The sequence below is a fragment of the Taeniopygia guttata genome, chromosome 1 (genome assembly GCF_048771995.1).
Source record: "Taeniopygia guttata chromosome 1, bTaeGut7.mat, whole genome shotgun sequence".
Classification (NCBI taxonomy): Eukaryota; Metazoa; Chordata; class Aves; order Passeriformes; family Estrildidae; genus Taeniopygia; species Taeniopygia guttata.
In genome coordinates this window covers 4,214,633-4,224,046 of record NC_133024.1, presented here as the reverse complement: position 1 = coordinate 4,224,046, position 9,414 = coordinate 4,214,633, and the positions used below count along the sequence as shown (strand labels likewise).

Genomic DNA, 9,414 nt, shown 5'->3' with positions numbered 1-9,414 from the left:
TTACAAAATAAAAGAAAAAAAATTTTTAATATTGTACAAGAGAGTTTTAACACCTGTACAGGGGTTTTTTTACTTTATACATAGAAATCAAAAGTTCTAAAATAAAAGAAAGTAAGCTAATCCTATTCTTCCTCCTTCTTCTTCCTTACCTCCATGTTCTTAATAATACTAACGCTTATAAATTAGTTTAAAATAAAGAAACACCTTATAACATAAATAATAAGTATTAGAAAAAAACTATAAACATATAACACATAATAAATCATATAAAAAATAACAACAACCCTAAAAAAAGAGAAAAAAACCCACCAAGCAATAAAAGCATCAAGAGTATATATATCTCTACCTAGGCTGCTAACCAAACAGCTGCAGCCACAAAAACAATCTTTTAAATAACTTACAATAAACTACCTTAAAACCAAACAACAAAAAACTACAAAGTTTTTCTTTAAAAACACAAATTAAAAAAAAAAAAAACTTTACCACCACACAAAACCCCTAAACCAAACCCCAAGTTCTCACAGGAGCTCTCATTAGGTTATCTGATCTGGCACACAGCTCTGGTGAAAGTTTTGATTTATTCCAAACCCACTCAGGGGCCACGAACCCCACAGAAACAAGTGGAACTGTCTACACTGACAGTACACAAGAGGCAGTCTTGGAGCAGATGGGAGCAATCAGCACCTGGCAAGTCTTCCAGAAAAACCCAGATTTAAATGACAAAGTTCTGGTTTTCTTCTTAAAACTGATGACTGTGTTGTGGCCCTCTCCAGAGCAGAAATTCTATGATAAGGAGAAATAAACAATCTTAGCTCATTCTGAGACTGTCCAGAGCTTGCAAGATTTTTTGAAATAATGAGCAGGCACAACCAGAGGGTTTAATGTCCTTCCTTTAACAAAAAAAAAATCCCACCATGTCATCTTGTTTTCCCTGAATTTATTGCAAATGCAGATTTGTTCCTGGCAGAAGGTTATGTTTGTAGTAGATGAAGGAATTTTACCAGGGTTTGACAACACAGAGAGCAATAACCTATAATTTTCATGGACACATAGGTGTCTGTGCCACTTCATAATTTCTTTGCTATGTTTAGGCCCCAGGCTCAGTCTCTGTCAACAGCCACAGAAAGAAAAGGGAAGTGCAGAAGGGCAAGTGGCCCCAGCAAGGCAGGAAGGGGTCAGCATGGGCCCAGTCACATCCCAACCTCTGGAATTCTGTTTGCCAATGTGCCAAACTGACTCCAACCACTTTAGGAGGTGGGGAAAGGTTTGAAATGTATCAGGTGTATGAAAACAGCTATTTTATCTAAAGGAACACAAAAGGTGTTTGACACCTCTGCTCAATATTTTACACTGCAGTTCAGGTCAGTGGTACATACCTGTAATGTTTAATGCAGTCATCTGAAATGATCCCTTTACTTTTTTTTTCCATAGGAAAGCTTTACGAAGTTTGTCTCCTAAAGTTCCCCTAGAATGTTGATGGAAATGTTCAGGGAAAAAAAAAACAAACCAATAAAAAATACCTTTTGTTTTTTTTTTTTCAGATAGGTTATTTTGATTTTAAAAGAATAAAACATGTTTCTGTAAGACTGTAAAATTTAATTTCCTCTATGTCTGAACAGGTGGTTTATTCTCTTCATTTGAAAATGCAGGTTTAATTCACGTGTGGCTTGCTTTGACTTCTACTAGAAATCATCTAGCCCGTTACCAAATCAGCTGTTGCTTCAGAATTGGTTGTCTCAGTTAAGAAATGACAGGATGAGTTAAGCAGTTCTCTTCTGACAGGCACAGAAATCTGCCATCTTTATGCTGCCACCACTGTAAAATCATTGTCTATCCCCGTGACGATTCATATTCATCAAAAAAGAGAAAAAAAAGGTGGGAAGCTCTTACAACCTCCTTACAGATTACTCATTTCCTGACCCTCTGCGATCACTGTAAAATCATTGTCTATTCCTATGATGATTCATATACCTTAATACAGAGAAGAAAAAGGTGGGAAGCTGTTACAGCCTGTTTGCAGGTTACTCATTTCCTGACCTCTGCCAAGGCACAGCGCCCACCCCCAGGTGTGACTCCTGAGGACTTTGCATATCCATGCCCTCGTCTTCTTCAGGAAAGATGAGAAGAAGACAGGAAGAGACGGGTCTCTGAGACACAGAACACTCAGAGCACTTGGCCCAGAGAGAAGATAATATCTTCCAGCAAGAGAAGCTACACCCTCTGCCTCTTCCTCTCTGCTGTAGCTGATAAGACAGGGACAGTAACAACTCTGGAGTCGGGCATTCTATTGCTAACCTGCTGCAAAAGATACCAGGATTTACGTTTGCACTGGCAGATCTTTCTCCAATTAATATTCTGCTTCACCAGCAGACCGTGTAGAGGGTACAAAGTACTGCAAACACAGACTAGTCCCTCTTTTTACTAAATACTATTCCTGGAAATGGAAGGCTGCTGGTTTATAGTTATGTAAATAGAAGTAAGTTTACAGTTTGTTTAAATAAATACTTGATGACAGTGTAAAGTAATGGCACAACAGTTACCAGTTGTAGACACAGGTGCTTATAGCTAACTTTGGCAAAACACTGATATTCATGGATTTATCTTCTCCTAGGGACCTATTTAAATGCAGACATTATCTGGAGTTTCCTGTAAGCTATCAATTTGACAATCTTTCCTGGAATATTTGTTTAATAATAGCAGCCTCATATTAATCAAGGCAGTCATTTTTCCTTTATTTTTGTTGAAGGAGAACTGAATGTAACTGCCCAAATTAGACACTGATGTCCTTGGGAATATGGGTGTAGAACAACTTCCTGGACAGAAAATAATAGAACAGTATGGTTTAGCTGGAAGGGATCTACAACAACCATCTAATCCAACTGCCTGACCAATTCAGGGCTCATTGAAAAATAGTGTTAAAGACATTTCCCCAAATGCCTCAAACACTGCCAGGAATGGGGCATTGACCACCACTCTAGGGAACCCGTTGCAGAGTTTGACCTCTTCCTCAGAAAAGAAGTACTTCCTAATGTCCACTCTACATCTCTCCTGGAGCAGCTTTCAACCACTGTCTGTGACTGGATATAAAGGAGAAGAGATCCCTCTCTCCTCTCCCTCTGCTCTGGGAGGTGTAGAGAGCTTTGAGGTTCCCTCTCAGCCTCCTTCCCTACAAACTAAACTAAAAGTCTTAGCTGCTTCTCACAGGATGTACCTTCCAGCCCCTCTACCAGTTTTGCTGCCTCCTCTGAATGCACTGAAGTAGCCAAACACCCTTCTTAAACTGTGGGGCCCAGAACTGCACACAGAACTCCAACACAATTACAATTCTGGCTCATATTGAGCAAACCAGCACCCCCAGATCTCCTTCTGCAGTACTTCCCTCCAGCCACCCCTCTCCCCACTTACGTTTGTGCCTGGTGTTACTCCGTTCCATGTGCAGAATGTGGCCTTTGGAATTGGAAATTTTGTCCCATTAATCATTGCCTGATGCTCCAATCTATCTAGATCCTCTGCAATGCCTCTTCTCCCTTGAGAGAGCCAGTGGCATTATCACCAGCAGAGTTGCTATTGGCTCATTCAACTCCTGCATCCAGAGTAAGTATAAGTACAATAAAGAATCCAGATCACTGTTAAATACAATAAAGAGAACTGGGCCTAGAGCTGAGCCTTGAGGAGCATTGCTGTGACACCAGCCAGATGTAGTGCCATTCACTGCAGCCCTTGGACCTTGCTGAGTCAGATCATCACCCAACACATCACAAGCCTGCCCATCCCACAGCTGGACAGCTTGTCCAAAAGGATGCCATGAGGGACAGTATCAAAAGCCTCACTAAAATCTATAAAGACTACATCCACCACCTTTACTTCATCCACTAGGTGGGTAACCTCACATAAAAATACCAAATTAGTTCAACAGGACTTTCCCTTTGTGAACCCATGTTGACTGTGCCTGATGATTGCATTGTTCTTTAAATGACTTTCAGTAGTATGCAGCATGGTCTTCTCCATAATTTTTCCAGGTACTCAAGTCTGTACTTTCCTGAGTCTTCACTCATGTCCTTCTTTTAAATTGGAATAACACTGTCTAGCTTCCAGTCAGAGGGGACCTCCCCAGACTCCCAAGATCTCTGGGAGATCGAGAGGAGTCCTGTCACAACATACTCACTTCCTTCAGAACTCTGGGATGACTTCCATCAAGCCTCATGGGATTAAGAACATTCAACTGAGGCAACTGATTCCTTGCAATGAAAAGTCACTGTTCCTACAGCCATAGTCCTCTGACTCAGGGGACCGGGCAACCCAAGGTCTATCATTAGGGTCTGAGATAAAAAAAAACATTGTATGCTTTCCCTTTTCCTTAATTCCCATTTATCAGGTGATCATCTTCAATAAGTAGTGGTTCAATGTTTTCCTGAGACTTCCTTGCTCTACTAATATACTTTAAAAAGCTTATTTTGTCATCTGACCTAACACTGGCCAGTTTCAACTCTATATCAGCTTTGGCTTTACATGTCTTCTCCCTGTATATCCAAACTAGAGCTCTGTAATCTGCCTGTGAAGCCTGACCTTGCTTCCAGAGATTGTGACATTTCTTTTGCCTCCTGAGCTCCATGTTTGGCTGAGCTGGTCTCCTTCCCCGCTTATATAACTTAAAACAGAGGGGATTTGTCTGCTCCTGTGCCTCTAAAAGGCAGCTGTAAAAAACTGACCAGCACTTGTGGACCCCCAAGCCCACAAAAGCAGATTCCCAGAGGACTCTGCTAAATAGCTCCATGAATAGTTAAAGTTTGCTTGCCTGAAGTCCAGGGTAGAAATTAATTTTTTTCTCATTACAGTGCCAATTTTAAACCTTTGCTGTGACAATTTTAAGCCATTCTGTGATCATTGTGGCCAAGACAGTCACCGACTGCCACATCCGCCTTGAGTCCTTCTTCAGTCACAAATAACAAGTCCAGGATGTAATCTTTCCTAGTTGACTCACTGAAATAGGATCAAGAAGTTATCTTCAACAAACCACTGGAATTTCCCAGACTTGCTTGTCACATCAGGATGGTATTCCCAGCTGATGTCTAGGAAGTTGAAATCTCCTATAAGGACAAAGGCTGCTAATCCAGATATTTCTCTTGCCTATAGAATAACTCATTAATCCTATTATTCTGCCTGGGCCACCCATAGTAGACACCCACTACAACATTTACTTTGTTTTCCATCCCCACCATTCCTCATCCAGAAGCTCCCAAACATATAATTTCTAACAGTAAGGACTGTACAGCCACACCTCTCCCTCACACACAGTGCAACTCCTCCACTGCACGTGCCCTGCCTGTGGTGCTCATCCCACCACATCTAACTAACACCAATGCCATCACAGGACTGGGAACAGACCAGTCACTAACATACAGTCACTGTTCAGAGGCATCCCAGGGCATTGTTAAAATGAGTTAACAGAGTACACATGGCATTGATGCTGCTCCAGGACTTCAGCACAGCTGCACTTACCTACGTGAAAGCAGAATGTGATACTACAGTACAGGTCTGAAAGCATTTCCCCTAGCTTCCTAAAAAATGATTTATAATGAATTATTTCCCAGAATGAATGTCATCAGTACTGGTACAAAGTATTTCCTTCTTTATCTTCACAGCTTTTCAATTGTTCTCAAAAAAGAAAATGGCAAAACATCTACATATCAGCAAAAAAAAAAAAAAACCAACCCAAAAAAACCAAACCAAAAACCCCCAAAGCCAAACCAAAACCAAACTGGAAAAAATAACAAGGAAAGTTACAATTTATGACATTTAATGAGAGCTTCTCTGATTCTCTAAAAGTTACAATTTATGACATTTAATCAGAACTTCCAGAGGTTCTGGAAGTGAAACGCTTTAATGCCATGCTTTTTTCTCTGATGTGTACTGAGTCATTCAAAAAAAAGTCACTTGTGAAATACTAGGGTGTACAGCCTGCACTAGTTTCCTTCATAATTATCTTTTCATCATATTTTCAGTAACAGGTTCTGGAAAAATTGGGGCTCCCTCACACTTTTTTGCCTTTTATTGTTAAAATAAATATTAAAACATTTGATATTTTAAATATTTAATATTGTACAAATATTGTAATTTTTAAAATAAATCCTCATCTAAAGGGTTGATGGCACACACTGGACTGATCACAACACTCACATCATGTTTGTCCGTGGCTGAAAATCTATGGCATGAAGTCGTCCACACCCAAGTGTCCACATTCTTCTTCAGCCCTAAAGGAATGTTTCTATTACAACCACACCAGCCTGAAACCCACCAATAAAGATCTGCAGGCATCTGAGCAACACCTCCAATTGCATGCAATCCACTGGAAGCCAAAATATGCACAGCTGGCTTATTATTCTCACTGCACTGTGTGTGGCCCTAGTGGACAACAAAAACAGTAGCAAGTGAACACTCAAAAAGGCCAACAAATTATGAAGTTAAAAAAAAATAGAGAATGTGGGTAGTGAAAAAAGTTAAGGCACGAGAACAGAGAATATACAGGATGGGGACAGAGAAAACCTGTCTGTGAATCAGAATCATGAAAGTAACAATATAAGTTCCTTTCCTACCCACATCAGTGACCTGCTCTGTCTCTCACTCCCCCATCCCTCCTAATCACTTCTTGTGACCTAAAACTCACAGATGCACATTCTATTCCCCTTGGCAATTTTCAGATACCTTTCATGTATTCAAGTAGTGAAGGCTACAAAATAAGAAAATAGCACAGGAAGCAACCCACACCCAGATATACATCTGCTGTCTGCCCTTCCTCAGCACTCTGCTCGTAGGAAATTAGTGGTAGCCACCAGAAACCTCTAGGAAAAACAAAGGATGAGTGATAACCATTTCAAAAGTTTTGCTACAAGACTGAGACGTTTCAGCCCTTCCACTCCCTCTCTGGACTGGGTCATTTTGTCAACAGCATAGATCACAGGCAACAAGGCAAACTTGTGGTTGCACCCCTTCCTGCACAACTGCTTGGGCAGGGAAAAAGAAATGCTGTGAAGAAAGCAATCTAAACTTTCTCAGGATGTGGAAAAGCCAAGGGGTTGCTGGAAGTTAACTCCCTGGAGACTATGGATGAGAAAGAAAACACACACTCAAAATCAGGATTTAGTGAAAAATTGTAATTACTACTCCCACAGGACAAAACAATTTTTCATCCATGAAAAATTGTAATTACTACTCCCACAGGACAAAACAATTTTTCATCCAAGTAAGGCCAGAAAAGTGTAATTCTTAGTACTTTTCTACACTACAGTGCTTCATCACATGGAGAACAAATAACATGAGAAACAAATTCTAAATCTCCACATTAGTACCAAATTTTTTTTTCTCAGCCTGAACTAATTTGATTTAAACAACTGGGTTATATCACATCTCTTTCTTTTAGTATTGTGCTTTCTGTTGTCATATATTTTTCTCCCAGATGACTCAGTGGTCTGAGTATTTCTCTAATGACTACTAGGAAAGATTACGTAGTAGCAAAACCAGATATTTTCCTTCTGGAAGACAAGATATCCTGGAGAACCTGGACTCAATGTGCTGCAGCATGGCAGGGTGGCAGAAATGCTGTGACCTTCTTTGAAACGTCTCCTTCAGAAGTCACTCAAGAGTAAGGCCACAAGAGCAGCCATTTCAGGTCCATACACACACATGCCACAGACAGCTCAGGGGAGGAAGGACAGGAAAGGTCTTTGCATGAGATATTCCAGCAAGGGTTTATTGCATCCAGCATGCCAAAGGGACCAGAGATAAAAGCCCAAACTGTGTGGTCTGCAGGACTTGAGTATGGGGTCAGTGACCAAAGGCCTGAGGGCACAGGGGTGGGCAAAGGGCAGCAACCTGTAGGGGGGATGAGGGTGAATATTTGGGGTGGGCAGCATCAACTGGTCAGTGGGGGAGGCAATCTAATGTAGATTGGCAGTAGTGCTGCAGAGCACCATGGGTTGAGTCTTCTCTGTCAGCCTAGGTGGGGAAAACTCTGTGATAGTCTTTGCTGAGGGGAAGGAGTCAGAGGATTCCACATCAATGCACCTAGAGAGCACTGCTGGAAGCAAGAACCTGCCTACAAGGACACAACAAGCTGGGAACAGGATACACACAGGCCCTTTACTTCTGTCACCTGTTTCCTCTGTCTAGAATGTGAAGACTTCTAGCTTAAATACTAACTAAACTCCACCTTTTTTTTTTTTTTTGAGTTTACAAGTCATTCTGTTTATCAGTGGAAGCTGTTGTCTAGTAAATAGAGCTACTTGAAATCAAAGCTGCAGTCATCTCAGGATTTTATCACAGAAGTCGGTAAGCAGCACAGTAAAGTAGTAGCTGCATGTAGGTATGTTCATCTTAAAACAGAGGGCAATATAAGACTACATGTACCCCAAGAAAGAATCTGGAGTGTTCTTTAGGTTTTTCTGCAAGAATAAACCCCAAGCATCTATATTTCCACATATTTCTATTTGATTCTATTATCTAGAATGAACGACATATCTAGAACTAAAGTCCTATAAACGGAAATTATCTCGTACACATAAGAATTTGTGTGGGTCTGGTTTGGGGTGTTTTAGCACAGAAGCCATCACCAAAACAACCTGGAAACAGGTGAGTTCACACAGGCAGCAAAAATGAGAAGTCCTGTATCAGGTTCCTATGGGTGTAGACTTTCCAGATGGGCTCTCCTCCTGTACTTCAAATTGCAGCTGATCTCTGACTTGCACTCCCATCAAAATGTTCTCCATGAAAGTAAGAAGTGGCCTCCTTCAACTCCTCTTCACAAAAGCAAACTCACTCTTCCTGTAATCCTCGTAATTCGAATAACTGTGTTTACTACCTGCTGTAGTTCCCCTCCTGCTCTATAGCCCAGTGCTGATGGCACCTCAGGTCACACAGGGCAGGCTCAGAGTCTCTCCTCTAACCAAGGGGCTTGGCTCCTCCATCGTGTTCTGTCAGTGCTCCATGTCTTGTGGAGGTTGCTCTTGGCTCTTCCTTCAAGACAATTCCTCTTCAAGTCAGGTAAGAGGCAATTCCATTTCCACATAGTTATTGGTTTGAGAATGCCACTGTGAAAAGAGATGAATATTTTTATGAATTCATATTTTTATTTTATATTTAACAAACCTCATTAATATTTATTGTGGGAATCCAGGGCATCCCTCTGGCTGCCCTGGAAGGTCTGGGACCCTGGCAGGGGTCAGGAACCCCCCTGGACAGAGCCCCGAGAGACACTGTCTGTGATCTCTGTCCATGGAAAAGAGTTTTCAATCTTACAGGATGAATTACAAGCTCTGAGTGTTTGATATCAGTAATAATTAAGTGTGGCACGGGTGCAAAAGTAAAATTTTAGGATTCTAGATTAGGGGTCCAAAGGGGACAAGATGGAGGAAATTGGGT

At 41.1% G+C, this 9,414-nt stretch overlaps 1 protein-coding gene across 4 annotated transcripts in view; it reads right to left on the bottom strand.

Moving 5' to 3' along the window:
• Positions 1–9,414, bottom strand: part of LOC100221949 (OX-2 membrane glycoprotein) — a 28,952-nt gene continuing 19,538 nt past the window's right edge. For 3 of the 4 annotated variants that reach the window (XR_012051743.1, XR_012051749.1, XM_072917778.1), the window contains one exon: positions 1–9,083. The gene's annotated coding sequence lies outside the window, so the exon portion shown is untranslated. The remainder of the gene's footprint in view (positions 9,084–9,414) is intronic. The other variant, XR_012051766.1, reaches the window with a different exon arrangement.